At 39.0% G+C, this 27,179-nt stretch overlaps 1 protein-coding gene across 1 annotated transcript in view; it reads right to left on the bottom strand.

The window, feature by feature from the left end:
- The window catches only part of HYDIN (HYDIN axonemal central pair apparatus protein), a 339,593-nt gene extending 313,227 nt beyond the window's left edge, over positions 1-26,366 (bottom strand). The window contains exon 1 of the mRNA XM_081512491.1: positions 26,281-26,366. The gene's annotated coding sequence lies outside the window, so the exon portion shown is untranslated. The remainder of the gene's footprint in view (positions 1-26,280) is intronic.
- Positions 26,367-27,179: the final 813 nt, after the last annotated feature.

The raw sequence follows: 27,179 nt of genomic DNA on the forward strand, positions 1-27,179 counted from the left end.
TTTCAAATACAAGAAGGTTTAGAAAATACTGATCTTCAAAAATACATCCAGTACTTGGAACCAATGCCTTAACTGTAGGAGTCTATTCCAAGAGCCAGTCTAGAGTTAGCCTTATCCCAAACTCTGGGACTCCTTTTAGACAAAACAAGTGATTCTGGACTAAGCTCCGGGAAGACATGAAAACACAAGCAGCTCTTACATTTTGGTAATTTTGTCTTCCCCAGATAAACAAAAACTGCTCAATAAATATACTTCATAGTTTGCTACTTTATCTGCTTATTTGACAATTCTCTCTCATGACACCCTTCAAACAGAATAAATATAAGGCTTCAGGCCCTCACAGCTGGCAGAGAATTGAAAAAGGCAGCATGAGATGATATGGTGAAGAAGTTTCTGAAAATGTTCTGAAGTTTATAGTAATAAATAAGGCATTAATCAGCCACCCAATATCTCCAAATCAAAGAAATATGACATTTACCCATTGCATATATTTCCTTATACTTCTACTAGGACATTTGCAACTTTGGGGATCCATTTATGACTAAATAGGGGCTTCCCTTGTGACTCAGCTGGTAAAGAACCTGCCTGCAATGCAGGAGACCTAGGTTCAATCCCTGGGTTGGGAAGATCCCCTGGATAAGGGAAAGGCTACCCACTCCAGTATTCTGGCCTAGAGAATTCCATGGACTGTATAGTCAGTCCATGGGGTCACAAAGAGTTGGACACGACTGAATGACTTTCACTTTCACACTTTCACTTATGAGTAAGTAGGGATTTCTATTTTTAGTAATAGCAGGCTATATTCTTTAACCCTGTGGGGGAGAAATGCTTGATATAACATCAACTAAAAAAACCTTAAAATCATTAAAAGTTCAAAAGACAGTAAGGCATTACCAGACCAAACTGGAAGGGAAAGCAGTACATAAAGGAAAATAGATATGAATGAAAATGTAATAAGGTACACTGAAATAAAGCAATAAAACACCCAAAGAAATGAATATGAAATTTTAAAGTAAGAAAAACAATCAGAAAAAAAAAGATGATTGAAATAGAAAACAGCTAAAGAACTTCTAACATGCTATAACTGGAGCCAATGAAGAAGAAAAATAAAGCACTGGAGGAGGAGAACTAATATTTAAAACTATAATCCAAGAAAATTTTCCATAAAAAAACAAGCAAAAGGGATTGGTGGTTACCCAGGAAGATTGACCCAAAATGATCAACTCTGAGTCATATCTTAGAAGAACTACTAGACTTTAAAGAATTTTTAAAATTAGCATCCAGACAAAAAGTCAAAATAATGTATGAAAGCAAGAGAACTAGATGTCATTACACTTTATGAAAGCAATCCATGAAATGAGAAAACAGAGGAGGAATATTTCCAAAAACTTTAAAGCCTGAGCCAGAAATTTTACAATCAACCAAGCTCTCCTTCCATCATCAAGGCTACAGAAAAGGAGTTTGGAACATGCAAAAGCCCGGGGAATATTATAAACATGTTCCCTTCCTGAAGAATATACTAGAAGATGGGCTCTTCATCCAACCAAAAGGATACAATTTTAAATGAAAATTAAGAAAAAAAAGCCGAAAAGTAGATTAAGATTATTAATAGTTGTATAAGAGGTAGGAATCAAAGCATTTAATGAGATAGAATAAAGAAGAATTAAGGGATTTATTGTAGAAAGCCCCTATGATGGCAGTCAATGATACCTGTTTCTAAGCATTCAGGTATTTATATAATCCTCTCCTCTTGTGTGTGGGCTGTACTTAGGTATTCTAACAAATATAAAACAGCACAAGTGATGGATATCACATGTGAGATCAATTATAAAGGGAACTGGTTCCATATTGGGCCCTGTCTGGCTCTCTCTAGGATCACCAGTTACTACACTGTAAGAACACTCAGGAAACCTGTAGAGAGGCCCATGTGGTGAGGAACCAAGGCCTGCCAGCAATGACTTGAGTGGGCTTGGCAGTGGATCTTCTGAGACCTGCCAACAACCATGGGAATGAAGGCAGAGTTGCCAGCCCCAGTTGAGCCTTGAGATGACTGCAGTCTGGGCCAACAGCTTGACTGGAGATGCATGAGAGACTCTAAGTAGGAGTCACTCAGCTAAGCATCTTCTAGATTCCTGACGTACAGAAACTGAGAAAACAAATATTGTTTTAACTTATTAATCTGGGGTAATTTGTTATACAGCAATAGATAAAAATACAGGCACTATAAAGGGTTTACATACAAAGAAAACAGCTGAACATAAAGATTAATGTTCCTAAATACCAAAAGTAATTTTATTTATTTTTTTTCAAAAGTAATTTTAGAAAAAGCAAAGATGACATACTAAATAAAGACTAACAATAAATCAAATACAATATACATACTTATTATAAATAGGAAATGTGATATCACCAACATGGTAGAATAGGTAGTTGCCAACTTCAATACCACTCACAAAAAGACCAACTATTAACAGCAATTATCCATAGACAAGACACCTTTGTGAAAATCCCAGAACCTAGGGTGAGACTGATAACAGTTATCCCTTGGATAACAGAGACTTGAAAAAACCTCAGAAACATTTTGTTAAGTAAAATGAGCCAGTCACACACAAAAAAATACACATTGTGTGAGTCCGTTCACATGAAGTGACCAGAACAAGCCAATCTCTAGAGAGAAAAAGTAGATTAGTCATTGCAAAGGTCTGGGAGGAATGAAGGGATAGAAGAGTGATAACTAAAAGGTATGGGATTTCTTTCTGAAATGAAAATGTTTACAACTGACTGTGGTAATAATTGCACATGTTTGTGAATATACTAAAAACTGTGGATTGTATGTACACTTTAAATGGATGAATTGTATCCTGAATTGAATGTGAATTATATCTCAATAAAGCTGCTAAAATATATTTTAAAACATTAAAAAAAATCAATCCTTAAAAGTTGAAAAGTGAAACAAATAAACCTTGTTGTATATCAAGTTGGTGTCATAACTACAAAGAGAAGACAACTATTCTAAACAACCTTAAAACATGATTTTTGACTATATATCATCGTTGGATAGTAGTCTTATTGTCATATTATTAATAATCTTTTAAAAACAAGTAGCAATATCAATATTGTTAGGAATCAAGCATTTCATCATTAAAAAAATAAAACCATAAAAGTTCTTATATTAAGAAAGACTATAATCTTAAATCTAAATTGCAAATATGAGTTTCAGCTCATGATTATTTTCTCCTTTTAAATAACCTGCCTACTGAAAGACCCTAAAAGCAATGAAAGCTCAGTAAGCGATGACAGTCCCAGGACGTAATGTGGTCTTTAAATACTATTTCCCAATAAAAGAAACCATACTCCTTAGAGAAATGAGTAACTCAAGGTCTGGGGCATGAAATGTATAAGATGAACTTGGGACATTCAGGCTACTGGGGTTGAGTCTAAGGAGCCCAGAGCAACCTGAAGGAGTTTTCATTCACCAAAGACAGGACAATTTGGGAAAAACAAAAACAAAAGTGTGCAATGGATTCGTCTTTAAAACTCTGAGTTCAAAAAAGATACTAAAAAAAAAATCACTGGTCACCTTTGGAAGATGCTAGGACACAAAACTAATTATTTTGGAAATAATAACAGGGAAGAATCAACCATTTATCCTGTCCCTTTCTGTACAAATTGCATCACAAGTTATCCAAATAGTTTATGAGGGAAAATTATTCTTCATAGACGAACTCCAGCTAACAAATGCAGAAGAAATGACAGAAAAATAATCACCATTTTCAGCCTCTAATGAAACGAAGGCTCATCAATGCCAGAACCATTAGGCAGAATGTTGTTAAAGAACTTTATAATTGCTCAAACAGGCTAACAACACCTGAGCCCTCTACATCAATCTTAACACTAAAAGAGTGAAAACCAGACATATTATGTGCCTCCTGACGTGATGTAGTACACAGCACCACCTGTGCAGAACTATCAACAAAAATCTTAACCTAAATCTAATTAATCTCTAGATCTACCAGGTAGGGTACAAGAGATCAGGAAATGGAGGAACATGTGTAAGAACATAATTAAGCCATATCAAGAATGTAGAAAATGTTACAGGAAAATGACTCACTTCACTAAACTAGTAAATAGTGCTTGTGTGCAAACATGAACACCTGAGAGGGGATAGGGAGGATAGTTACGAATTAAGAGAATCGCTTCAACAATAATGACACAGATTATAAGCAAAAGGAGGGAAGAGGTATATCATGCAAATGTTGGTCAAAAGAAAGCAAGAAGGGCTATAGTAATATTAGATAAAATTGACTTTAAATCAAAGAAAATTACCAGGAACAAAAAGGGACATTATGTAATGTCAAAGGGTGAACCTACCAAAAAGACACAACAATCATAATTATAAATGCACCAAACAACTTTTAAAATATATGACTTGAACCAAGCTTCAAAATATATGACGCAAAAAATTAAAACAACTGTACAAACCCACAATTGTAGTTGGAGACTTCAACATTCCTTTCTCAACAATTAACATAAGTATTAAGCAGAAAATTAACAAGATATAGAGGAACTTAACACAACCAACATGATTTAATCAATATTTATGGAACAGTCTGCCCAACAGCAGCAGAAATGTACATGCTTTTCATGTATCCAAGGAACATATACGAAGATAGATAATTTTCCAGGCCAGGAAATAAAATTCAACAAAGTTAAAAGAACTGGAATCATACAGAAGGTGCTGGTTAACCACTGTGAAATCAAATTAGAAACACACAACAGAAAGATAACACAAAATCTCCAAATACTTAGAAACTAAACAACACATTTCTAAATAAACAAATCAAAGAAGGAAAACCAAAAGTATGTTGAATTGAATGAAAATGAAAATACAACAGTTTAAAATTTGGAGGAGGTTGAAAGTTATAATACTAAATATTTAGATTAGAAAACAGTAAAGGTCAATTATGTCATCTAAGTGCCTAAGTCCAGAAAAAGAAAAAGATGACCAAATAAAACAAAAGCAAACAGGAGCAAATAATAAAGATAAGAACAGAAATCAGTAAAATTAAAAACAGAAAAGCAATAGAGAGAATTAATCAAAGATCTGATTCTCTGGAGAAACCAATAATACTGACAAACCTCCAGCAAAGAAAGAAGACACAAATTACCAATATTAGGAATTTAATAAAAAAGGACAAACCATATAGATATCAGAAGAATAAGGAAACACTATAAACTGCACACTCATAAATTTGACAACTTAGATGTATTGCTTCGATTTCTCAAAGAACATACTACCACAACTAAATGTGAACAGATAATCTGAATAACTCAAAGTATTATGGAAAAAGAATTCATGATTTTATAACTCAAAAAAAAAAGAAATCTCTAGGCATAGATGGTTTCACTGGAGAATTATAGGAAACATTTAAAGAAGAATTAACACCAATATTACCAATCTTTTTCAGAAATTTGTGCTCAGTATGCATGACACAGTATCTTCTTTCAGAGAAAACAGAGAAAAATGCATTCTCATCCAGCTTAGGAAATAGAACCTGGCTTGGAGTCTCTGCTGCTAAGCTGCTAAGTCACTTCAGTCGTGTCCGATTCTGTGTGACCCCAGAGATGGTAGCCCACCAGGCTGCCCCGTCCCTGGGATTCTCCAGGCAAGAATACTGGAGTGGGTTGCCATTTCCTTCTCCAATGCATGAAAGTGAAGTCGCTCAGTCGTGTCCGACTCTTAGCGACCCCATGGACTGCAGCCTACCAGGCTCCTCTGTCCATGGGATTTTCCAGGCAAGAGTACTGGAGTGGGGTGCCATTGCCTTCTCCGGGAGTCTCTGAGGAGGATGCAAAGATGGTAGCAAGGGCTGCAGTCATCTGAAGGCTTGCCTAGGGTTGGAAAATCCACTTTCATGGTGGCTCACTCACACAGCTAGCACGTTGTTCCTGGCTGTTGGTTTCAGTCCCTTCCCTCATGGGCCTCTCAACATGGATGCTTCAGTGTCCTCATGGCATGATGACGGACTGCTTCCAGAGAGAGCAGTCCCAGAGACAATGGGAGAAGCTGTGCAGTGTCCTCCGTGGCCCAGAAGTCACCCACCATCATTTAGGCAAGATCTGTTAGTCACACAGATCAGCCCTATTCCATATGAGAGAGGCTGCATAGGGATGTAATTACCAGGAAGTAAGGATCACTGGGAGCTATCTTGGAAGTCATCTTCCACATCTATCTCATATGTTTATTAGGAGGATTAAATGACATAATAACTGTATGTCACTTTGTACAGTACTTGGCATATAATTGTTCTTAGTGTTATTAGCAGAAAGTTTGGTTTAAAAACAACTAGAAAAGATGGAAATTCCATTTAATCAAACCTTGCTTGCTAAAAATAAGTAAGAGCATCATATGAAACTGCTCACATGTCTCCAAGTTCTGCTACTGCTAAAGTGAGGACAGGGGCCATTACATACTCTGAGATGTTGATAAATATTTCTTTACCCCAAAGTACCATTTTAGCAGGAAAATATCAGAGAAAAAAATTGCAGAAAATGCTGAAGTAAATGCAACATGAATTGTTACCAGTGAGGGGTTCTCTAGGCACTTGTAGTAAAAGGATTAATTTTCATATTTTAATCCTGCTGTTTCTTCTGGTTTTCTTCTGTTTCTAAAGCCGCTATGATTCTTGGTTTCTTATGTGTAGGATCTCTTTTAAATTGGATTTCTTCAATTTCATAGGTTTCATATTGGGCTTTGCTCTTTTCCCCTGAAATACATCCTGAAAACAATCTGTCTCTGCAGGATGTGTGGCTTATAGCCTAGGCGGATAAGAGAGAGACAAATTTCAGAAAGAATCTCTTATTTGACCAGGCTGAAGAAAAGAAAAAGAGAGATGTATTTTGTATTTTGTTCTGGTCACCAATTCCAACATGCATGTGTGTTTGTATGTGTGGTGTGGCGGGGGCAGGAGGGGTGTTCCCCACAATAGCAAGTAATTTATCTACACAGAGATGGCATCAAATTCCACAGGTTAAGTGTTAGTCCTATAGACTGCCCCCACACTTCAGACACTAGTCGCAAGCCCAGCGTGTGTGCTTCTGACCCACTGGCTGTAAATCAGAAGTTTCCACAACCCCAGCCTCAGGTTCAACTAGTTTGCTACAGTGGCCCTCAGAACTCAGAGAAACATTTTACTTACTAGATCACTGGTTTATTATAAAAGGATAGTCCCTGGGTTGCTGTTGCCCTTGGACGTGGCTTGATAACTTCACTATTTGTTAACCTTCTAGTGCCTTGAAGCAGGCCTTTGTGTATAATCTATCCACTTTTTCCAGTCACCCTCAGCAGGAGGGTGGGCCTGTATTACCTAGTCTACCATTCTTAGAAGCAGAAATCCTCATTCACTGAGTGTAGACAGTATAAGGGGAGAAACGCTAACCCAGGCCTAAAGAATTTTCCAATATGCCAACTTTTTTGAAACTTTGAGGATAAAATATAAAATAAGCACAATACAAATAGTGCCCAGGACAAGTAGAAGTCTACTTAGAGGCTCAGATCTGAAATTACCTGTATATCCCACTCATGCCACTTATCTAAGATATACAGAGCTGACATCTTGACATCTTGATTGTCTCATTTCAGGTAAAAGTTGAGACACAATTACCGTTAGCTGAGATGCATACTTAGTGTGCTAACACTGAATAGCTGGCTACTTGTAGAATTTTACTGCCTGAAAGTAAACATTTTTGTCTATCAGGCAGCCAAAGGCATGTTTTTCTAGCACCTTCTCACTTTAAGAACCCCAAAAAGCAAAAATTTTTAAACATGTATATTAAAATTGAGACTCTCAGAGCTTTGTTGTTCAGTCGCTCAGTTGTGTCTGACTCTTTGCGACCCCAAGGATTGCAGCACGCTAGACTTCCCTGTCCATCACCAACTCCCGGAGCTTGCTCAAACTCATGTCTGTTGAGTCAGTGATGATCTCGTCCTCTGTCATCCCCTTTTCTTCTTTGCCTTCAATCCTTCCCAGCATCAGGGTATTTACTAATGAGTTGGCTCTTAGCATCAGGTGGCCGAAGTATTGGAGCTTCAGCTTCAGCATCAGTCCTTCCAATGAACATTCAGGACTGATTTCCTTTAGGGTTGACTGGTTTGATCTCCTTGCAATCCAAGGGACTCTCAAGAGTCTTCTCCAACACCACAGTTCAAAGCATCAATTCTTCAGCACTCAGTCTTCTTTACGGTCCAACTCTCACATCCATACGTGACTACTGAAAAAAACACAGCTTTGACTAGACGGGCCTTTGTCTTTCAGAAAGAGTCTTGATCAATGTATGGATCTGCATTATGAGACTCACTTATCACAGACACCCTCAGATGACATGGTGAAATGCACTGTTCTCATCTCTGGAATACCCAGCCTCTTATTCCAAGTCCATTAGCCCTACTGGTACCCTCTGTCCCCATTTTGATTAGGTTCTCAGGCTTCTCCATTTCCACTGATCCAACTATAGGGTTACTTAGGGGTAAAAACATCTGAAACTCTCTCCTCCCAATCTACACCCTTTCCCCTGTATAGACTCACTCTACAGGTCTCAGCTGAAACATCACTGCCTCTATAAAGCCTTCCCTGATGACCATGAAGGTCCCATGTTGTATGTTCCCATAGTAATTGCACTTCTCATATAATGAATAAATTGTCTGTGTAACTAGATTTTTACATCTGCCTTCACCAGAGAGCAAGTTCAGACACCTCAACCATTCTGCTCACCACTAGTATATATGCTTAATACATTAACAGTGCCAGGCATAGAATCAATAAATATTTCTTTAATGATTAATAGGCAGTTGAAGAAGGCAATGGCACTCCACTCCAGTACTCTTGCCTGGAAAATCCCATGGGCGGAGGATCCTGGTAGGCTGCAGTCCATGGGGTCGCTAAGAGTCGGACACGACTGAGCGACTTCACTTTCACTTTTCACTTTCATGCATTGGAGGAGGAAATGGCAACCCACTACAGTGTTCTTGCCTGGAGAATCCCAGGGACGGGGGAGCCTGGTGGGCTGCCATCTATGGGGTCACACAGAGTCGGACACAACTGAAGCGACTTAGCAGCAGCAGCAGCAGAAGCATTTATGATGTTTTCTTTCTCAAAGATCAGTTCACTTCAGTTCAGTCATTTAATCGTGTCCAACTCTTTGTGGCCCCATGGACTGCAGCATGCCAGGCCTCCCTGTCCATCACCAACTCCTGGAGTTTACTCAAACTTATGTTCATTGAGTCGATGATGCCATCCAAACATCTCATCCTCTGTCGTCCTCTTCTCCACCTACCTTCATTTTTCCTAGCATCAAGGTCTTTTCAAATGAGTCAGTTCTTCATATCAGGTGGCCAAAGAATTGGAGTTTCAGCTTCAACATCAGTCTTTCCAATGAATATTCAGGACTGATTTCCTTTAGGATGGACTGGTTGGATCTGCTTGCAGTCCAAGGGACTCTCAAGAGTCTTCTCCAGCACTACAGTTCAAAAGCATTAATTCTTCAGCGCTCAGCTTTCTTTATAGTATAACTCTCACATCCATACATGACTACTGGAAAAACCATAGCTTTGACTAGACGGACCTTTGTTGGCAAAGTAATGTCTCTGCTTTTTAATATGCTGTCTAGGTTTGTAATACCTTTTCTTCCAAGAAGCAAGCATCTTTTAATTTCATGGCTGCAGTCACCATCTTCAGTGATTTTGGAGCCCCAAAAAACGAAGTCTCTCATGGTTTTATCTGTTTCCCTATCTATTTGCCATGAAGTGATGGGACCAGATGCCATAATCTTAGTTTTCTGAATGTTGAGTTTTAAGCCAGCTTTTTCACTCTCCTCTTTCACTTTCATCAAGAGGCTCTTTAGTTCTTCTTCGCTTTCTGCCATAAGGGTGGTGTCATCTGCATCAGTTCAGTTCAGTCGCTCAGTTGTGTCCTATTCTTTGCGACCCCATGAACCGCAGCACGCCAGGCCTCCCTGTCCATCACCAATTCCCGGAGTTTACCCAAACCCATGTCCATCAAGTCGGTGATACCATCCAGCCATCTCATCCTCTGTTGTCCCCTTCTCCTCCTGCCCTCAATCTTTCCCAGCATCAAGGTCTTTTCCAATGAGTCAGCTCTTTGCATCAAGTGGCCAAAGTATTGGAGTTTCAGCTTCAACATCAGTCCTTCCAATGAACACCCAGGGCTGATTTCCTTTAGGATGGACTGGTTGGATCTCTTTGCAGTCCAAGGGACTCTCAAGAGTCTTCTCCAACACCACAGTTCAAAAGCATCAATTCTTCAACACTCAGCTTTCTTTAGAGTCCAACTCTCATATCCATACATGACTACTGGAACAACCATAGCCTTGACTAGATGGACCTTTATTGACAAAGTAATGTCTCTGCTTTTTAATATGCTGTCTAGGTTGGTCATAACTTTCCTTCCAAGGAGTAAGCGTCTTTTAATTTCATGGTTGCAATCTCCATCTGCAGTGATTTTTGAGCCCCCCAAAATAAAGTCACCCACTCTTTCCACTGTTTCCCCATTTATTTGCCATGAAGTGATGGGACTGGATGCCATGATCTTAGTTTTCTGAATGTTGAGCTTTAAGCCAACTTTTTCACTATCCTCTTTCACTTTCATCAAAAGGGTCTTTAGTTCTTCTTCACTTTCTGCCATAAGGGTGGTGTCATCTGCATATCGAGGTTATTGATATTTCTCCCAGCAATCTTGATTCCAGCCTGTGCTTCCTCTAGCCCAGCGTTTCTCATGATGTACTCTGCATATAAGTGAAATAAGCAGGGTGACAATATACAGCCTTGACGTTCTCCTTTTCCTATTTGGAACCAGTCTGTTGTTCCATGTCCAGTTCTAACTGTTGCTTCCTGATCTGCATACAGGTTTCTCAAGAGGCACGTCAGGTGGTCTGGTATTCCCATCTCCTTCAGAATTTTCCACAGTTTATTGTGATCCACACAGTCAAAGGCTTTGGCATAATCAATAAAGCAGAAATAGATGTTTTTCTGAAAATCTCTTGCTTTTTCGATAATCCAGCGGATGTTGGCAATTTGATCTCTGGTTCCTCTGCCTTTTCTAAAACCAGCTTGAACATCTGGAAGTTCATGGTTCATGTGCTGTTGAAGCCTGGCTTGGAGAATTTTGAGCATTACTTTACTAGCGTGTGCTGCTAAGTCGCTTCAGTCGTGTCCGACTCTGTGTAACCCCATAGACGGCAGCCCACAAGGCTGTGCCGTCCCTGGGATTCTCCCAGGCAAGAATACTGGAGTGGGTTGCCATTTCCTTCTCCAGTGCATGGAAGGGAAAAGTGAAAGTGAAGTCGCTCAGTCGTGTCTGATTCTTAGCAACCCCCATGGACTGTAGCCTACCAGGCTCCTTCATCCATGGGATTTTCCAGGCAAGAGTACTGGAGTGGGGTGCCATTGCCTTCTCCATACTAGCGTGTGAGATGAGTGCAATTGTGCGGTAGTTTGTGCATTCTTTAGCATTGCCTTTCTTTGGGATTGGAATGAAAACTGACCTTTTCCAGTCCTGTGCCCACTGCTGAGTTTTCCATACTTGCTGGCATATTGACTGCATCACTTTCACAGCATCATCTTTTAGGATTTGAAATAGCTCAACTGGAATTCCATCACCTCCACTAGCTTTGTTCATAGTGATGCTTCCTAAGGCCCACTTGACTTCACATTCCAGGATGTCTGGCTCTAGGTGAGTGATCACACCATCGTGATTATCTGGGTCGTGAAGATCTTTTTTGTACAGTTCTTCTGTGTATTCTTGCCACCTCTTCTTAATATCTTCTGCTTCTCTTAGGTCCATACCATTTCTGTCCTTTATTGTGCCCATCTCTGCTTGAAATGTTCCCTTGGTATCTCTAATTTTTTTTGAAGAGATCTCTATTCTTTCCCATTCTATTGTTTTTCTCTATTTCTTTGCACTGATCACTAAAGAAAGCTTTCTTATCTCTCTTTGCTATTCTTTGGAACTCTGCATTCAAATGGGTATATCTTTCGTTTTCTCCTTCGCCTTTCACTTCTCTTCTTTTCATAGCTATTTGTAAGCCCTCCTCAAACAACATTTTGCCTTTTTGCATTTCCTTTTCTTGGATATGGTCTTGATCCTTGCCTCCTGTACAACGTCATGAACTTCTGTCCATAGTTCTTCAGGCACTCTATGAGATCTATTCCCTTTAATCGATTTGTCACTTCCACTGTATAGTTGTAAGGGATTTGATTTAGGTCATACCTGAATGGTCTAGTGGTTTTCCCTACTTTCTTCAATTAATTAATGTAATGTATTACTATAGCATAAACAACTTGAGAGTTATGTTTCCAGACCATAACATGTAAAAGCAGTTTTTGATAGACCTGTTCATTTTGTCAAATATACTAATTTAAACATGGCAGAGAAGCTATTTTAAATCCAATTTTGCTTTACTGAAATGGCAACCCACTCCAGTGTTCTTGCCTGGAGAATCCCAGGGACAGCAGAGCCTGGTGGGCTGCCGTCTATGGGGTTGCACAGAGTCGGACACAAGTGAAGCGACTTAGCAGCAGCAGCAGCAAAATAAAATAACTGCTAATTTATATGCCATTGATTCTGTTACCACTAGAGTCTAAAAACCAGTAGGCTTGCAAAAGCATAGTGAGAATGCCTTTGGTTTCTAAATGCCTTTGGTTTCATGAAACACATGACGAATGTTCGTTTGGAGAATTTGTTTCAATTCACATACAAATGCACATCACTCAAAAGTAATCTATTTTATATGCTTATGAATGCTAGGCAATCATATTATTTTCACTGTAGAAAATTCATAAACAAACGCATATTTATTTATGAACTTGTTGCAGTGAAGAAGAGATACTGAAATTACCACTTAATGATAACTAAAATCTCTTTTTTGGATCTAACCATTACACCAATGAAGACTTATTTTAATAATAACAGATGAAATGGCACTCCTGCTGGTTTAGCAAAAATAAAAAATAATTTAAAAATAAGCTACCGTCTATGATCTCTTAATGATTTCTTTGTGAAAGAATTCTAACTAAGCAAAGGAAAATCTTGGGTATATTAATTTCTTTTCCTAACAAAAAAAAATCCCTAATTCAGTTGTTCTCTCCTCCAATGTGCTGTATCAATTCCTCTGATCTATAGAATTTTTCTAACATGAGAAAATATCTTCTCATATGATACTATAACGGGTTTAGTGGATCATTTTCTCAAATCTGCTTATGTTACTTGGATTCAAGAATGCATACTCAGTTAGGAATACTGTTTAACAGTATTTAATGCTTTTTAACAATCTATTTTTGCAAAGGATTTGAGTTGTCCAGTATTAATTTCCCCCTCCCATTCTTGCTCCTTCTATAAGAACCCACTGCCCTGTCCAGAGGCATAGGCAGATCCGGCCAATCACAGTAACCTGTTCTCCTATGCTCTGATTGTTCCTGAGTGTGAGCAATGTGACCCTAATAATGCCAACTGGAATCTTCTCTTGAGTGATAGTTGAACACTGGGAAAGAGAAGTTCTTTCTTTGGACCTTCTGGGCTGAAAATGAATTTAAAGATATCAGCAGGCATCTTCCCCACTACATGGAGAAGGTTTTCTGCAGGACAATGCCATGTAGATAAAAGCAGAAATGTCAGCAGGATGGATGGATGACAGGCGGGAACAAAGATAAATATAAGTGAATCATAATCATATTGAAAGCAGTTCTAAACTTTGAGGCCCTGATATCTACAACTCGTCATTTGATCTTATGAGCCATCCTAGTGTCTTAGTGTCCCAACTACACAAACTAATAAATTTCTTATTTTGTTTAAGCAGTACTGAAATTTGAAGTAAGAGTCTGTCACTTGAAATATGACACTCTCTAGTGATAACTGTTATATTTTTATGGCTTATACATTTACCTGAAAACTACTCCTGGCAATTAGAAGGATGATTTATAAATAACTACTATGCAAAGGCATGAGTTTTATTTCCAAAACCAGTAGAAAATGCCTCACTTCTATTAAGATAAGAGAGAGTAAGTTTATACATTTTGTATTTACATATAATATATAGATTAATTCACTTGTACCATCAGATGTACTCTTCAGGATGCCTAGAAATCTGGAAATCATGAAAAATCATCAGATATGGGGTTATAAAACCCAGGACAGGAATTCCATATATAAATTATTCTGCTCTTACCAAGCCCACATTAGAATATGACTGGCATGTAACAAGGTCTCTGCAGAAGCTCACATGGATCCAAATATTCTGGTCATCCAGAATGTGTGAATCCATAAGAAAGAACTAAAATTATTTCATTTTCACGCTTTGAAGGATGAAAGTCTATAGGGGGCTCCACAGAAAAATCCTTTACAGAAAATTGATACATTTTACATCATTTTATCCAAGTACTAACAACTTAGAGTTATTTGCAACATTATTTAAAAGTGGTCTTATTTGTTAACCAAATTCTCTGACAAAAATAATGCCTGGGAATCAGATTTCCCTTCACAGAGTCTCTTTAATAAAAGCCAGCCATTCACATAAGAGCAAATCTGGATTTACTCAGTGACCCTTCCATGGTTCCAACAAACATGAGTGAAGAAAGGGGCCAATGCTTTCAACAATCTCCACTGGCCATTAAGGATATGGCGAACCCCAGAAGTAAGTGAACAGCAAGCCTGCCTGACCCTACTCAACAGAGTGCTTTCAACACCGATCACTGTCTCATACACCCTTCACAAGCAGCTACTTGTTAAATGCTGCATGTCCACCTTTTATTAAAATGTCAAATGGAATTCTTTTAATTCATACTGGATGGCTGTCATAACAGAATTCAGTAATGAAAACCAATGACAGAGATTGGTTACAAACTAAAACACTATATTTGAGCTGTCTAGCATATAACAGGGCCATTTTTCTTCTTTCAGTTATCACACTGTTAAATATTGACTAGAAAATTCTGAGCATGGTGCTTTCAAAGGGCTTGACCAGATTGATTCCCATTAACAGTATGAAAAATATCTGTATCCAGCCTATATCTCTAATAAGAACAACTATAAACTTTCTTCTAAAACTAAACAGGACCTTCATTTCCAGTAACAGTAGGTAACAGGTGAACCAACAAGTCATGTGAACACAACTAAAAATTCTTTCTCCAGGGGATCTTCCTGACTCAAGAATCAAACCCAGGTCTCCTGCATTGCAGGCAGATTGTTCACTGACTGAGTTATGAGGGAATCCTTTAAAAAATTTTTAATCTCCTTAAAAGTATTAAAGAGTTTTCAATATAGTCAACAATTTCCAGACCAAAATCTAAAGGAAATCAAACACCAGAGAAGTAAGCAAAGCACTAGAACTCATAGCCACTTTTGCCCTAGGGCATTTGCTAATCCAGAAAAATCTGGGCTTTGGTTTTGGTGACCTTGCTGGGCGATGACATAGGAAACAATGATCAGACTCCACTCAAGATGGGAAGTATAATGGGAGATCTTTTTCACCTTAGCTTAGGGCCCACAATGAAAACTGACGACTCCATCACCATCCCCAGAAAGCCACAATAAAATCTATCATGGTGCTAAAGAGAGAAAGAGAATAGAAAAGAAAAACAAGGGGGGAAAATATCCGAAAAGGTGGGGTCACTTCTGACTCAAATTTGCAGCCCAGGTCCTATCACTTAAGTTGTGCACAGAACTTCAAGTCATGAGCTAGGTTCAGGGTCCTCCCAAACTAACAAATCCTGAGGTGCCTGGCAGAAGCAAATACAAATCTCCTATGGAGGAAGGCACCATCCTACCAACCCTAAAAAATTAAAATCCCTACAAATAATGTTTCAAGGACAATGAAGAACAAAAACAAGCCTTCACACAAGAAAACAAGACACCATGCGCAAAACTAACAGAAACTACAGACAGTAGAAGATAGAAGCAGAATGTAGAAGATAACAGAAGCAGAAGATATTAAAAAGAGGTGGCAAGAATACACAGAAGAACTATACAAAAGAGATCTTCACAACCCAGATAATCACGATGGTGTGATCACTCACCTAGAGCCAGACAGACATCCTGGAATGCAAAACGTCAAGTGGGCCTTAGGAAGCATCACTATGAACAAAGGTAGCGAAGGTGATGGAATTCCAGTTGAGCCATTTCAAATCCTATACTGTGGAAGTGCTGCACTCAATATGCCAGCAAATTTGGAAAACTCAGCAGTGGCCACAGGACTGGAAAAGGTCAGTTTTCATTCCAATCCCAAAGAAAGGCAATGCCAAAGAATGCTCAAACTACCGCACAATTGCACTCATCTCACATGCTAGTAAAGTAATACTCAAAATTCTCCAAGTCAGGCTTCAGCAATACATGAACCGTGAACTTCCAGATGTTCAAGCTGGTTTTAGAAAAGGCAGAGGAACCAGAGATCAAATTGCCAACATCCACTGGATCATCAAAAAAGCAAGAGAGTTCCAGAAAAATATCTATTTCTGCTTTATTGACTGCAACTTTAACCTACCCTGATATTTTAGATTCTGCTCTCCAGCATTCTGCTGTTCTCTCAAACAATCCATCCAATAAGTTACAAGAAAAATGAACAACTATTGCTGAAAATGATTTTGAAATGGTTAATACACAAATCATTCCATTTGAAGTCTCAATGAATGATCCAAGTTGTCATTCAAACAAGTTCATTAATACTTGTAAATCCATACTAATGTACAACTTTTCCAAAGTGAGAAACCAAAATAATTTGAACTCAGCAGGGATATCATTTGTGCCTGACTCATAATAACAGAAGTCTGTCCTATGGCTCTGTATTCATTACTTACCAAATAGAAAAATCATTACCCGTATATAAATTTCTCTTCTAAACAAAACAAAACAAACCCATGAGTGGTGACCTCAAACTGAACTAGTTAAATTTAGGGACTCATTTGTAAAGGTCAGTGTCCTTTGCTGAAAATCCACTTTTTATGCAGATGAGAAGTTTAACCTGCCCTAAGAGCGCCAGGCATAATTAGCCAGCTGCACTCTCATAATAACGTGCAGATGGTTAATTATACCAGTAAATAACTGCTTACTTGTGGACACAAAAGCCTGTACCTAAAAATCATTAGACGGATACTTGGGCCTATCTATGCTCATGCAAACAAAACACTCATTTCCAAGGTTTCACCTGTGAGCAAATCACCACAGGCTCCAATTTCACCGCTCTGGGAGAGACCCATTAACACTGCTGAGGTCTGGTTCAAGGAAGGGACACTAGCCGCAAAGCCATATATCAGTGAGCGAAATATTTCATGGGGTGCTGAGTCCTTGTTGAAAAATCTCCTGAAGTCAATTTGTTGTAACAGAAACCTAAGATAGAATTTGTTTTCCCTAGAACCCAAAGTAAATTCTATATTCTTTAGATTAAAAACTCTGCAACTAAAGAATTTTTTTTCACAAGCAAAAGTCAACATTAGTTGTCTGACAAAGAAAAAAAGACAAATTTTCCTGTGCCCTTGAGAAATTTCACCAGCTAGCTGAGCTCTCAGAATTTAGAAAGCCATATAAGAAACAATGTATCCAATGGTTGTTAGATTGTTCCAAAGATCCCACTTAAAAACAAATTCTACTAATCCCCATATGGAAAGAATAGGACTTGGGAAGAAAGCAGAGGGCTAACTACTTTCTAAAACCCAAGTTTGGAAGTTCTCTGCCAGCTTCAGTGTTCTCAACTTGCAGGGTTTAAAATGTCAGGGCTGGGGAAGAGAATGCTCATCTACTTGAATCTGCACAGAACCTCTACTCAGAGGAATCCACAGGATGTGTGATTCTATTCAGTTTAATTGTATGTTGGGGAAGAGGAAAAGCTGCCTGACATGATTTTAATTGCTAAGAGCACACAATCTTTTTAGGAACCATCTGTTTAATTGTAATTACAAATAGCGATGCAAAAACACAAATGATTAACAAGTACAAAACTTCCCTACCACTAACAGTTTCAACATAACAACCCATATAGTGAAAGAGTGTTGCCTTTTTCCTCTCTGCAATATTTCATGATTTAGCAACTGGCAGTCTACTATTTATTACAGAATCTCATTCTGGTGGTGCTAAAGTTATTAATTAGTATTCTTGGATTACATTTCTCTATTACTCCTTTTTATTAAACTTTAATTCCTTCTGAGAGTGACAGGGATTATATCAGAAATGAAATACCTAAGGCTCCTGTTTTTTACCTCCTGCTAAAATCTTTGAGGTTTCATATAATACACATCACCTATAATTAATTACCTGGGACATTTCAAAGTATTGCAAGACTAATTTTTTGGCTTTCATAAACACAAATTTCAGCCTTCTTGGTTTTGAAATATGCTTACCACACTGTTATTATTCTAAAAGCCACAAGTATTGGTGATTGTTTCCAGGCATGAATAAAAATAGCTTAACCTTGAAATTTATTTTAACTAAGGATTTTTCAAAGTCATTGCCGCAAACCTAGTGGATTGTTTATAATAAAAACAAGCATCAATAACATAGTTGTACAGAACACAAAATTAGGGGCGAAGTTTTTTAACTTGGGTTTATAAGAGTAGTTTAAAAAAATAAAAAGAGATAAATGCTGTGAGATCATAATGTTAATAGAGCAACCTTATATTTAGGACATTTTAGATAGCCTATTGAAGCAAGGAGATGCCATTTAAAAATAAAATTCAGGAGACATTTATGAACTGACAGTGAAATTACATGAGATTTCTTTATTAGTCATGTCACATTAATTTTTCCTCAAAGTAAGATGAGTTGACTTTTTGGTATTCATTTTAAGATGAAGATCACCACTTAAACAATACCATATACTTTCTGACAAGTCTTTCAGTCACACATGAAACACTTTTAAAAAGCCCTCTCTCCATCCCTACCACTGTAACAGATAAATATGACTCTTAAAAAATCAGAGAACTAAAGCACTTTAAATCCTCAAAGATGTAAAAAGACTGACTGCACAGCTCTTCAAGTTAAATTGCAGTAGAGGCATTATGCGATATGTCAGTTCCTCACTTATGCTCTGTCCAACTTGAATCCTTCTAGTCATGATCCTACAATGATTTTTGCCTTATTTCAAGCCTGGCTTCCCCTTGCAAGACATTTTATATGAAGTGCAGCCAAATGCTAAGCTCCTTTGCAAGTGTTAATGAGGAAATAGATCTTGGGAGAAAATATGTGAAAGAAAGAAACTGCCCTCGGAAACAGCTGCTTACTCACTTTTAACCACAGCAACTGTGATGGAGCGTGTCACTGTGCCCCGCACTCTGAAATGTGCTGTCCAAAACCAGTGATCTTTAACCTTCGAGATTCAAATCCCACTGGGGATCAGTTAAAAGCTATGAACACTGTTCCCCAAAAGATGAAAATAAACATAAAATCTAAACTAAACATAAACACAAGATAACAACTAGAACCATATGGGAGGATTCCAGCCCGTACCAACTCAAAACAAGAAGTCATCCTGCCCCTGGGGCCCCTAGATCAGGCATCCAGAGATGCTTACTCCCTGACAGGCATTGTCGTCGCAGCACTTCAGTGACTACTCAGCACTGAAGCAGCTACAGAAGACTGTTGATTTTCTGTTTCCCAAAAGATTATGGGAGTAAAATCTCTGAAGGGAGAATGAAGCAGGAAAGTGGGCAGGGTACAACCTTTAAAAGAATGACATAGCCTGAGGGTACAACAAACTGAGTAGAGACAACAAGGTCCAGGATGGCAGACCAGGTATCTTCCACTAGACTTTGAGTCTCAGTATACACTCACTCAAACACATTTAGCATGCTCAATGACACACCCACAGGCACCATGGCCATAAAAGTCAAAAACTGGGCAGTGGCCCAGTTCCTGGAAGTCCCCATCCTTTCTCCAGAAGAGCTGGAATACTCCTCCCACTCATTAGCCTATGAAACTACCCACCCCTATAAAAATTGACAACCCCATAACCTAGTGCCTCTAATGCCTCTCTTGCCTTCTGAGATGGCCCACACTCTGTCTATGGAGTGTGTTTCCTCCCTGAAAAACTTTCACCTCAAAACAAACAACAAACAAACCGATTAACATAAATCCAGAGTCAAGCATCTCTACTCTATGCAGATCCCAGTTTACCAGTTTAAACATAGCTTCAGTACTCACTCATAGGCTATGGGGTTCTCTCACACTTGATGAGTTTTCCTCTTCTAAATAGTTTTTGATGTTAACATGTAAAAACATTCTCAAAGCTATTGTGAAGCTTGTAAAACTATAGAACTAATTAATAATAGATAATAACTTCCCCTCTCCTATGTGATCAAATGAATCACTCTCCCACATAAGCCAGAGGGATTGTTGGGCCTTCCCCCAAATAATTCTAAATTTGCTTATATATAAAACATGAAATAAAATGTAAAACTATATCTATAAAATTTCAAGAGGAAAACAGAGAAGGAAATCTGTGTTACTTTGGGTTAGGTGAAGAATTTTAGATAACATAATACACAACAGAAAAAATAGTAAATTGGATTTCATCAAAATTTAAAACTTTTGACTCCAAAAGGCAACTCAATAAGAAGACATGTGAATAAGACATGAGTAAAAGATATGAACACAAACTTCACCAAAGAAGAGATAAAATAATCGATAAACTCATGTTGTTCAACATCATTAGGCATCACGGAAATCCAAATTTGAAACAGAATGAGAAACCACTGCACATCTACAAAAATGATTAAAACGAACAAGACTGTCACTAGATGTCATGGATGTGGAGCAGATGACACTTTCATACTATGCTGGTAGAAATGCAAAATGGTATACTTAATTTGGAAAACAGTTTCTTATAAAATTAAACATATACTTACCATAGAGCCTAGTAATCGTATACCCAGGTAGCTATCCAAAAATTATAATAACATATATTGATACAAAGACTTTTCTGGGAATGACTGCAACCAGCAACAAAAGAACTTTCTGAGTTAACAGAATCATACTATACATTTACATGGATACATAATAATCTTTCAAAACCCACAGAACTGTACATCTACATCTAAAAGGAATAAATTTTGGAAAAGGGTCTATTCAGATCCTCTGCCCATTTTTAGTCAGGTCTCTTGTTTTTTTGATGTTGAGTTGTATGAGTTCTTTGTATATTTTAATATTAATCTCTTATCAGATATAGCATTTGAAAATATCTTCTCCCAGTCTGTAAGTGGCCTTTTGTCAGTTTCCTTCACTGTGCAAAAACTTTTTAGATTGAAGTATTTCCATTTGTTTATTTCTGCTTTTGTTTCCCTTGCCTGAGGAGACATGGCCAAAAAATATTTCTAAGATCATTGTCAAAGAGCATACTGCTTATGTTTTCTTCTAGAAGTTTTATGGTTACAGGTCTTACATTTCAGTCTTTAATCCATTTTGATTTCATTTCTGTGCATAGTATGAGAGGGTAGTCCAGTTTGATTCTTTTGGATATAGCTGTCCAGTTTTCTGAACACTGTTTACTGAAGGAGCTGTCTTTTCCCCATGATATATTTTTGTCTCCTTTGTCATAGCTTCAGTTCAGTTCAGTTCAGTCGCTCAGTTGTGTCTGACTCTTTGCGACCCCATGAACCGGAGCACGCCAGGCCTCTCTGTCCATCACCAGCTCCCGGAGTCTACCCAAACCCATGTCCATTGAGTCAGTGATGCCATCCAACCATCTCATCTTCTGTCGTCCCCTTCTCCTCCCGCCTCCAATCCTACCCAGCACCAGGGTCTTTTCCAATGAGTCAACTCTTCGCATGAGGTGGCCAAAGTATTGGAGTTTCAGCTTCAACATCAGTCCTTCCAATGAACACCCAGGACTGATCTCCTTTAGGATGGATCGATTAGATCTCCTTGCAGTCCAAGGGACTCTCAAGAGTCTTCTCCAACACCACAGTTCAAAAGCATCAATTCTTCAGAGCTCAGCTTTCTTCACCGTCCAACTCTCACATCCATACATGACCACTGGAAAAACCATAGCCTGGACTAGATGGACTTTGGTTGGCAAAGTAATGTCTTTGCTTTTAAATATGCTATCTACATTGGTCATAACCTTCCTTCCAAGGAGTAAGCGTCTTTTAATTTCATGGCTGCAATCACCATCAGCAGTGATTTTGGAGCCCCAAAAAATAAAGTCTGACACTGTTTCCCCATCTATTTTCCATGAAGTGATGGAACCAGATGCCATGATCTTAGTTTTCTGAATGTTGAGCTTTAAGCCAACTTTTTCACTCTCCTCTTTCACTTTCGTAAGAGGCTCTTTAGTTCTTCTTCACTCTCTGCCATAAGGGTGGTGTCATCTGCATATCTGAGGTTATTGATATTTCTCCCGGCAATCTTGATTCCAGCTTGTGTTTCTTCCAGCCCAGCGTTTCTCATGATGTACTCTGCATATAAGTGAAATAAGCAGGGTGACAATATACAGCCTTGACGTTCTCCTTTTCCTATTTGGAACCAGTCTGTTGTTCCATGTCCAGTTCTAACTATTGCTTCCTGACCTGCATACAGGTTTCTCAAGAGGCAGGTCAGGTGGTCTGGTATTCCCATCTCTTTCAGAATTTTCCACAGTTTATTGTGATCCACACAGTCAAAGCCTTTGGCATAGTCAATAAGCAGAAATAGATGTTTTTCTGGAACTCTCTTGCTTTTTTGATAATCCAGCAGATGTTGGCAATTTGATCTCTGGTTCCTCTGCCTTTTCTAAAACCAGCTTGAACATCTGGAAGTTCATGGTTCACATATTGCTGAAGCCTGGCTTGGAGAATTTTGAGCATTACTTTACTAGCATGTGAGATGAGTGCAATTGTGCGGTAGTTTGAGCATTCTTTGGCATTGCCTTTCTTTGGGACTGGAACGAAAACTGACCTTTTCCAGTCCTGTGGCCACTGCTGAGTTTTCCACATTTGCTGGCATATTGAGTGCAGCACTTTCACAGCATCATCTTTCAGGACTTGAAATAGCTCAACTGGAATTCCATCACCTCCACTAGCTTTGTTCGTAGATTAATTGCCCATATAAGTATAGATTCATTTCTAGGCTCTTTATAGATGATCGACAGGTACACGAAAAGATGCTCAAGATCACTAATCAGAGAAATGCAAATCGAAACCACAATGAGATATCACCTCACACCTCTCAGAAGAGCTATCATCCAAAAGACAACAAATAAGTTTTGGTGAGGATGTGGAGGAAAGGAAACCCTTCTGCACTGTTGTTGGGAATGTAAGTTGATGCAGCCACTATGGAAAACAGTGTGGAGATTCCTCAAAAAACTAAAACTAGAACTACAATGTAGCTTAGCAATTCCACTCCTTGGTATTTATCCAAAGAAAACAAAAACACTAATTAGAAAAGACACACGCACCTCAATGTTCACTGCAGCATTATTACAATAGCCAATATATGGAAGCAACCCAATGTCCACCAATAGAAAAATGGATAAAGAAGATGTGGTATATGTACACAGTGGAATATTACTCAGCCATAAAAAAGAATGAAATCTTGCCATTTGTCACAACATGGATGGATCTGGAGGGTATTGTGCTAAGTGAAATAAATCAGAAAGACAATACTATAAGTAATCACTTATATGTGAAATCTAAAAAATAAATGAATAAACATAACAAAACAGAGATAGTCATAGACACAGAGAACAAACTGTATGGTTTTTTCTGGTGGTTGCCAGAGGGGAGGAGGTGAAGGGAAAAGAGCAATAGGTGATGGATATTAAGAGGTACAAATTTTCAGCTGCAAAATAAGTGAGTCATGGGTATTAAATGTACAGTGTGGGGAACACATTCAATAATTATATATCCTTGAGTGATGACAGTTAACTAGATTTATTGTGGTGATCATTTTTAAAGACATAGAAATAGTCAATCATGATGTTGTGTAACAGGAACAAACAGTGTTGGAGATCAACTATACTTCAAAAACAAGCAAACTCATCGAAAAAGAGATCAGGCTACCAGTAGTAAGGGGTTGAGGGAGAGGGAACCGGATGAAGGCAGTGAAAAAGTACAAACTTCCAGTTATAAGATAAATAAGTACCAGGAATGTAATGTACATGATATAGACAATTAACTCTGCTGTATGTTATACATGAAAGTTGTTAAGAAAATAAACCCTAAGAGTTCTCATCACAAGTAAAATTATTTTTATTTCTCTAATTTTGTATCTATATTAGATAATAACTAAACTTATTTTGATAATCATTTCATCCTGAATATAGGTCAAATCATTATGCTGTACAGCTTAAACTTACACAGTATGTCAATTATATCTCAATAAAACTGGAAGAATAGAGATGAATTTTACAGTATGTAAATTATGCATAATAAATTTGTCATTTTTTAAACAGCTAAGAACACACTAGGATAAAATATTAATTTAAATTATATCTCAATATAGTAGCAATATGTCAAAGTATCAATACCAAGCGTATGTAAAATACTCCGACAAATCAATATAAAAAGGACAGTCAGATTTAAATTGGGCAAAGATAAAAGAGTAGCAACCCACAGAAGATCAATTATCAGTAGTAAATAATCATTAACTGCTTTATCTCACTAGTAAGCCAGCAAATGTAAATTACAACAAAGTGGTAAACATTATTTTCCCATAAGACAAAGTTTTAAAAGACTGATAATATGAACTGTTGATGCCTATGCAGGGCAAGCACAATCTCTACAACGAGACTTCAAAAGAGTTATATTAATGGGGATGATGGAAATTCAAGTTATTCATATTCAGCTAAATAAAAAGACAAAAAAAAACCTTTATAATAGCCGGTTGATTGTCTTTGTTGTTTAGTCAATGGGCTGTAGAACGAGGTGAGATGGTAGTTAATCCTGAGAATACTTGTGTCCATTTCATCAATCAATGCTCAACAGTCAGTCCAGTGCAGACTGGGAAGAGCCCAGAAGGACGCATGAATGATTCTAAGGCTTTAGCAGTCCACCAAGCAGAGTGATGTCCAGGTAGCCACATGAATGGCAACAGCCTCCTCAATGTTCTCAAGGAAGAAACTGAAGAATGAAATGAGGGCTACAGCAAAATTTAGAAGAACAGGCATAATGGAACAGGGACTTCCTTGGTGGTCCAGCAGTTAAGAATCCGCCTGCCAGTGCGTGGGACACCGGTTCGATCTCTGGTCAGGGAAGATCCCACATGCCCTTGAGTAGCTAAGCCCACAATTACTCAAGCCTGTGCATCTAGAGCCGATGCTCTGCAACAGAAGAAGCCACCGCAATGAGAAGCCCACGTACCTCAACTAGAGAGTAGCCGTTGCTCATGGCAACTCGAGAAAGCCCAAGTGCAGCAACCAGGGCTTTGCCTTCAACTTTGACCTTGACATACCCAACCTAATACAGTAGTAAAACATGACTCCACTAAATAAGCTCATCAAGAGAACAAATCCTGTCTTAACGTTACATTTTTTTCCGGCAAAACATCTGTTACTACTAAACATTAAGTAGGATCTCAATTACTTTAAGGAGTAAAGCAAAGGAGAGTGAGGAAGAATCATCTAGATAAAACACATACTGGTTGAAGTATTCTGAAGAGAAAAGGCCAGGACCCTATAGAGGCAGGGAGCAAGAAATCTAAGGTAAAACAGGTGAGGACACGTAGAGAACGGGACACCAGGTGGTTAAGTCATACTCTATGAACCCAGACTGCTGAACTGTAAAGGGCGGTTAATCATTAGTCATTTCACAGGTGCAGCTATGCAATGAGACCACACAGGTAAATCACATCAAGGTATACCAGGAGTGCATTTGATCCTCAGAGTCATCCTGAGAATAAGGGAGGAGGGGGTACGGCACTCCATTTTCCCGTAAGGAAATAAAGAAAATGACTTGCCCAAGGCCGAGCTAATTAGAAGTTAGAAGCAAGGTGAACTTAGAACTCTGTCCTTCAGGCTGATGTCTGCTCCTCATCCACACAGGTAGTCTGGGGAACCAACAGAAACTGGAGGCTCCACTACTGAGGGGAGAGGGGGTGAGGAGAAAGAGCGTGAGGAGGCTGGGGAGAGACGGGATCTGGAAAGCTTAGGGAACCCGTGGGACAAAGAGCTGGAACACGAGGGGACGCCCCAGCCAGTCCTCATACCCCTCATTTTGCGTCCCCACGACCAGTGCGAGAGCCTTCGACCCCGGTGACCTCCACCCTCTGTCAATTCCGCGCCCCGTTCCCCACCAAGACCCCGCGTCCAACTCACAGACGCTGCAGCAAGGGCTTCCCCATCCGGCTCCAAACAGCGGGCTCTCCTCCAGCGCCGTCTGGTAGCGGAGCTGTTACCATTCGTTGCCACAGCAACCACGCAGCACCGCACAGCTTAGCAAGCCGCTCGATGATTGGAGAAGGCAAGCGTCCATAGCAACCGCCAGGCAGGGATACTGGTAAAAAAGATTTTGTTTTTTAGGAATTCTTCAGACACCTTCTCTCCCCAAAGGCACCCTCTCTCATCAGACACTTGTCCTAGTTATTTAAAAGTGCATCATGCATTATCTTATTTAACGCCTATCTGCCGGTGTTGCAGTGAGGTTCTTCATCTCTCCATAAATTTTTAAGGGTCCTTTTACCTCTTCAGGAGGTCTGTGAACCCTTAAGTTATCTGCAAAAGTTTATGTCCCTGTACCAAGTAGAATGGTCCATAACTGTCGAGTCTTAAAGGAGCCAGAAAGAGAACCCAGGCTGCCAGATGCCCAGGAAAGTCCAAGAGAATAACTGCTCTATGCATTTACCCCCATCTTTCTTCTCAGAGAAGGCAATGGCACCCCACTCCAGTACTCTTGCCTGGAAAATCCCATGGACGGAGGAGCCTGGTAGGCTACAGTCCATGGGGTCACTAAGAGTTGGACACGACTGAGCGACTTCACTTTCACTTTTCCCTTTCATGCACTGGAGAAGGAAATGGCAACCCACTCCAGTATTCTTGCCTGGAGAATCCCAGGGACGGCGGAGCCTGGTGGGCTGCCGTCTATGGGGTCGCACAGAGTCGGACACGACTGAAGCGACTTAGCAGCAGCAGCAGTTCTTCTCAGAGAATGCAGATAAAAACATAGCGCAGTGCTTCCTAGACTCCACTTAGACTGTGACCTCATTCAAGTCCTGCCT

This window comes from Giraffa tippelskirchi, chromosome 7 (assembly GCF_054371585.1).
Source record: "Giraffa tippelskirchi isolate mGirTip1 chromosome 7, T2T-mGirTip1v1.2.pri, whole genome shotgun sequence".
Lineage (NCBI taxonomy): Eukaryota > Metazoa > Chordata > Mammalia > Artiodactyla > Giraffidae > Giraffa > Giraffa tippelskirchi.